Source organism: Montipora foliosa, chromosome 1 (assembly GCF_036669935.1).
Source record: "Montipora foliosa isolate CH-2021 chromosome 1, ASM3666993v2, whole genome shotgun sequence".
Classification (NCBI taxonomy): domain Eukaryota; kingdom Metazoa; phylum Cnidaria; class Anthozoa; order Scleractinia; family Acroporidae; genus Montipora; species Montipora foliosa.
Window position 1 is genome coordinate 40025643 of NC_090869.1, and position 7182 is coordinate 40032824.

Below are 7182 nucleotides of genomic sequence, written 5' to 3' on the forward strand. Positions count from 1 at the left end.
GTAGAAGTCACATTGTCTACGTTGTCGCACATAACTGTTCAAGAAGTTGTATATGTGGTGTAAACAACCACATGGCTGGAAGCACTTGATGTTTTTCTGACATAAACAGTACGGAAAATTTAAGCAATAGAGGACGTTTTACGTGTTTCCATAGCCTCATCTAACTCGAATTCGAGACAGTTATGCAAACCCGAGACGCAGTCTAACCGGCAGAAATACAAGGTTACATGAAACCAGACATTATACAGGAGGCCTCGTGGTGTTTTTGGACTGAGAACGTCGCTTTCTTTCAGACGGCGCAGATCGTCGCGCTCAATGGCAGGTTTGTGGTTGACATTTTGTTCCCCTTGCTTCTTCATATCTTTCAGTTTGGTTGGACTGCTGGAATGTTGGATCGGTAGCTATGTGCACACCAGGCTTTGTTGTACAGTGGGTTGTTCAGATAGCGCTCTAAACCATTTCTAAATCCAAGCAATGTGCTTCTACTGTAGTTGGCAAAATACTTGTTCCGGAATTTGATGTTATAATCAGTTCCAGGAGACACTGCACATTCCCAGCTGAAAGTATTGCAGCCGACGTTGAATATAGGACAAATTCACGAATGGAAAGTAGCACTTTTGGTGGGTCGAATGAAATAACATTTTTTAAGAATCTTCTTTCCCTCAGATCTCCCCAACTCAAAAAATCCCGCTGATATACAGGAAAGTTTGCAAAAGCAGGTTTTTGTGTTTCGAACACGTTCTCAGTGGATATTGTGTTGAATGAAATTGAACGTGGTTGGTTGAAGAGGCGATGTTTGTCGTGATGTTTTGGAGCCATCGAACAACAGCGGAAAGAGGTCCTTAAGCGAATAAATTATACTGATTATCGTCTGAATCCTAAAACTCGGATATCCAACGATACATCGGAAACAACATGACAAAGGGTTTCCGTGAATAAACGGATTATCGAGCAAACTAGCTACGCGAACTACGCATTCAACTCCCGTAATTTGTGCGAGTTGTGAGTTATGCCTCGACGGGAAGCTTCAGAGCTATTAGGGAACGAATCAGCTTTGAAGGTTTTCTCAACTTCACTTCGCGATAATAACACCAACAAAAAAGCCAACAGACACATAGTTTTTACAAAGATCGCCATCTTTTTTAACTTTCGAAAACACCTGAAAGCAGGCCAGCTGTCAAAAAGAGCGCCCGCTCAAAAATACGCCTCTGACCAAGATGAACGCTTTGCAAGTTGTGAGAACGTTGGGGGTACCAGATCATTTTTTGATCTGTTACCAAACCCAACTCTATACTACTTTCCATATAATGGCTTCCAACTTTTGATCTCGTATTTTTGGTCTCGTATTTTGATCTCGTATTTTTGATCTCGTCGTATTTTTGGTCTCGTATTTTGATCTCGTATTTTTGATCTTATATTTTGGAAATCTATATGTTTTTAAAATAATATTACCAAGTGAAAAACTACATGATTAAATATTCACGTAATCAATCAAATGGAACATGAAAGAATCACAAAGCATGACATTCTCGGAAATAAAGAAAGGGGTTTCCCCGTGATTTTTAACCAACCACAAGCTTCACATTTTTACTCCACAATTGTGAATTTTTTCAGTGAAACTTTTCAAATTTGTGAAATTATTTTGTGAAGTTGCATGCATGAAGTGTTTTTAAAATTAATATCTCATATAATAGTATAATGAGTTGTGAAAACATACATCAAGAAATGATTGATTTTGAAGAAGTAATTTGTCCATTTTGTTATAAAAATATAGGTAACCAAACGAAAAAAATAGATCAATGTTGCAGTCAACCAGAAATAGTAAATGATAATACTATAGTTTGTAAAAATTGTGGAATAGTTCATGGTTACGAGCCTCTTATAGAATATGTTGAATTTCATCAGAACAAACACAGATTTCATCGAAAATTGGTATATCAACGGAAATACCACATTGAGAATATTATAAATAATATAGCTCACAAAAATAATTTTCAGATTTCTGTGAAAAATAAAGATAAAATATTAAGGATTTCCATGGAAGTTGGGACAGTTATTGAATTAGTAAATAAAGATAGGAAACGAATGATTAATATCAACTTTATTTTACAAAAGATATTCAAAATGCTTGATCTTCCTAATGAAAAAATCAAGATAACAAAATCGAAAAAGACACTTGAAAAGTATAATCAATATTTTTTGTCATATTTTGAATAGAATCTATCAACGATTGGACTGAGATCTGTCACAATATCGTCGACATTATCGCTAAACCCGATGAAGCAAATACCACAGATAAAGAATTTCCTAGTAATTTTAATTTTTTAAAACGTTTTACAGCCTGCTTATAAGCCCAACATTTACGATGATATACACGATAGTATGATTTGAGTTCATCAATTTGATCCAATGTAAGTTTATTTGAAATATGATTCCAATTAAATATTTTCTTTTTTTGAACTGTCATATATTTATAGTTTAGATTTTTAATCGTTTAAAGATACAATAAATCACTCCAGAAACTTGACCACAAAACGGTCATCTCTTAATTACCCTTGTTGTATATCTTTCATTAATGGCGTAAGTATAGCCTCTGCCTAATGAATGATTTTTATAAAACCTCCCGAAAGCATCATGTAAAATGCTATGACTGTTTAAAATGTCTATCCAACCAAAAATTCTTTCAAATAACCATGTTATGAAACCATTTCCTGGTCCCAATAATCCGATTTCATTGTTATTGAGTTCAAGTATTTTGTTTATTGTTATGTCTCTTTCAAAATAAAAATAGTGTAGGTATTGATAAACGAGTGCTGATTTCAATATTTTGTCATCAATATATGGATGTTTTTCTTTTGTTTCTTTAAAACTATGTTTTACAAATCTTAATAAAATGTTGATATACATATATTATTACGTTATATTGTATCTGCTCATCAGTACTGTGTGATGGTCTAGAATAGTCCTTTTATCTAGGATGTAATCCAAATATACACAGAAAAAAGCAATTGAACCATTGAGAGGCGCTATATTATTACTACTCGGGTTAAGACCACCGAAAACGGTTGTATTACCACCTGTCCGATTATCTGCAGTGAAATCACCAATATCCTTTTTATTCCAGTAAATCTTGCTTTTTCCAGTTTTTGGTGAAGACGTGTTATCCCAGTGAACAGATAAACAATGCCAAACATTCATTTCACCAAGATCATTTGTTGAATAATCATCTAGTTTTAAGAAAACTTTGCAGACTAGAAGTAGGACCGACGTAAACTGCTTTTGTCGAGTTTTCAGAACCGCTCACCACTAGATTTGATCCACTATAAGCGACGAATTTATCATAATTACCGTCATCGTGACCAAACAAGCCGTTATTCCAGTGACTCTGTGCTGAACCTCTTGAATTCAATTTATAAACAACAAATACATTGACAGCATCATTATTTAAATTAACCTGACTTATCATTTTTTGAGAACCACTGAATTTTAGAAAATAACGACCATTGTGTTTTTCAGCTTTTGTACAGACCGAAGGTCTTTTTGATGAATCAGTTTGAGTGGCATCAGATTCTTCATTACTTTTATCATATATTGTTTCAACTTTTCTGCTTGAATCCACAATTAGCATACATTCTTAAATATTCAGAAACCCAGAGATCGAGAAACGAATCACGAACGATATTACCAACCTGTGATTTGATAACAACATGATTGTCATTTTCAGCTGGTTTTACTATCAGATTTTTATTGGTTTCGGCATGACCATCAGAATTTATTAAAAGTTGAGCTTCGTCTGTGACATCTTCGTCAGAGTGATAGTCAATAGTATATTCGATTTTGTCACCATTATCATCAAGAAGATAATCACCATTCAATTTTTTCACATAGAGTGTCATATATATATGCATCATATTATTTAATTGAATACTTTGTGTTTTATCTTGAACTTGAAAACTTTAACAACATTGTCACCGAATTGTATACGTATGTTATCTAAATTCCGAAATAATCGATTTACACCGACTGTTATTGTTTTATGGGTTGAAAAATCCAGATTATAAGTGAATATTTTATCCCCCTGGATGATCAGTATATGATTGCTTGATGATGAATAATTGGATTGAGCAAAAATCTTTATTGAAATGATATGTATTGAATCAAAATTTAGAATCGACAAAATTGGATTTTGAAATTCACATCTGACTGATGATGTTAATGTCCTGCCCCAGATGTATGATGGAAGACCTTGCAATCCAATTATTTTGTTGTTGTTCATATTGATTGGTACATGCAGTGAAAATTGATTGTTTTTGACTTCAAAAGCTTTTTCAAAATCATATATTGTCATGTCTAGATCGTTTTTTGCTTCGGCTTTTATTCCATAAATGAGTACATACAACGGTAATAATTGAGGACTTAGATTGTCATAAGTACTTTCAAGAGTGACATACAACCTTCTTTGGATTTGTTTAGAAGTACCATCAGGGCTCAAATTTAAAATACTTCGATAATATTTGTAATCAGCACTTATTCTTATTGTGTTGTAATTGTCAATGTTCATGTTCAGTCTTTCGAATTGTATATTGAATCTATTGAATTCTGCATCATATCATCATATACAAACAGTATAATGGTCACTGAAATCGTCGCGTATCATTTTAAACAAATTGAAATCAAACCTTCCTTTGAACAGACTGGATCCGTCATTTGTTTTTTGAACTTTCATAGTAAATGCCTTCTTGTTCGTTTTATGAGGTGAGTCATTATAGGTAATTAAATTGACATCCTGTATTCCAAAATCTTCTGTAAATTCTCCATCATCCATAGCGTATGCCAAAACGTTCTTTCGATTTTCGTGTGTGCTTATATGACTCTCCGCTATTTCTTGGTCTGTATATTTATTATTATTGGTACTTGTAGTTGCAATAGCATCATTCACTTGCTTCAAAGTTATAGCATCTTGATTATTTGTTGCATCTTTCACGTTTTTTATTTGTTGATTGTTCATGTCTAGATTAGAAGTCATTGCATTACTGCCGTCTCGTAAAATGACTTGATTTATATCTGGTTTTTTTCCAACCTCGAAATCGACATAAGCTTTGTTAGTCACCTCTCTAGTACCAGTTGGTTGTCCGCAATTTATTATTTTGTTCAAAGACAAATTCAAAATTCCACTCATTTCTTGAGTACCATCTCGTAACACAACCTGATTGACATTTGGTTTGGCGGCTAATTCAGTATCAATGTATCCTTTATTTACTACATCAGTCGATTGTGAACCGTTACCAACCTTTGTAATTTTATTGTCACCAAAGTCAAAATCACTAGTTACGGAAATACTTCCATCTCTCTTCAAATAATTGGTCAGTTCTGTTTTATCAGCCTTTTGAGTCATAAAATTATCGATGTAAAATTTTGTTGCAGCATCTTTATGATGTATTGGTTCGGCTACCCCCTTAATTCTTTGATCTTGCATATCAATTGGATTTTGTGCTTCAATATTTCCAGTGTTAGTATTCAGATCGACATAGAAGGCTTCAAGTTGTAGATGTGTTAATGCATCAGCTGTATTATGTCTTCCACCTGCCACATTTTCAATACGTCGATTATCCATATTGAGGGCTCCTAACATCTTATTACTACCGTCAACTAGTAATGCCTTATTATCAACGTAACTCTTAGTGGTTGCATCGTCATTCGTTTGCGGTGAAGCTACATTCCTCAGTTTTTTTATTTTGAATATCGTAATCACCATCATCTGTTAGTTTAAAACCAACACCAGGCAATCCTTTTACTATTTCAATAATTTTGCCATGCGATATTGTTTCTTCAGGTAATTTACCATTAGAGTAACTCATATACATATGGGCTATATTGTTCCATCAAAGTTCATTGTTGTAAATTTCCGTGGCTTATCGATATATATGAAGCTGTAAGGGTCACCAGTTGCTTTTTCGTATAATTTTTTTGGTACATTGTTGTCTCTGCAAATAAGCGATTTTTCGTTGTTGCTTGGAAATTCATAAATAGCAAAATGTGAGCAGTTTAATCTGACATCTTTTGGAGTTTTATAATATGATTGACTGAGATAAATAACACTGCAATTTTTATGTCTTCCCTGAATAAAATAGTCAACTAATGGCTTTTGGTTTCTATCACATACAAAATCGTCAAATATTACCAATTTCTGATTTTCACTATCAAGATCGTTTACAGGAATGATTTTATCATTGCTTGCTTCAATAACATCATAACCAGCTTCATCACTTATTGGTTTGAACTTATCCATGAGATTCTGATACTTTGACTGCTCTAAGTTTTTTGCATAAAGGTATATTTTACAATAAATTGTAAATCATATGCATAAGTGTATTTGTTTTTCCCGAACCAGAAGGTCCGCAAATGAGCATGCGGAAGCATCGATCAGGCATAAAATCATATAATTGATTAAAATTGGATGTGACTTTATCGTCAGTATCATAATTTGGTATTTTCATTTATATTATATGGGTATATTATTTCAATAACATGGTGTATAACACGGTGTTTAACATGGTGTTCAACAGGGTGTAAAACGTTATTTTTTATATATAATTTCCATTTTTATGTAACGTAACAATATAACAATAAATGAGTTTACTTAAGTGGAAAGAACTCGCAAAGAGTAAATCTGAATTAGGGGATAAGATCAATTATGTCCATAATGCAATTACAAAACATAATATTGGTCAGCAGACCAGTCAACAGGGATTTTCAAAAGTATTCAAACCAATTACAAGTAAATTGGATGATGTTATTGATAGTAATCAGGTTTTAAGGATGCCAAGGAAAAAACGTCCACTGAAGAAAGGAGAAGTTCCAGATTACGGCATTGATATAGAGGATGAAGTTGAGGACATGGGTTTAGATGATCTATTTGAACAACCTGTTTTACCACAGCAAGAAAAACAACTGGTGCCAAAACCGCCAACATATGAAGAAGCTTTAAAAGATATTCTGGAAGGAAAAAAAGAGATTTATGTCGATCCTCAGTATTTTCCTGAAGAACCAGAATTGCCACCAGAATATGATGACGACGATGAGATCGATTATGCATTAGATGATGAAGATATGGTCAATGAGACATTGGATGACATTGGTATTCAAAATTATGATTCAGTTGAAAAGGTACTAGATCTACCA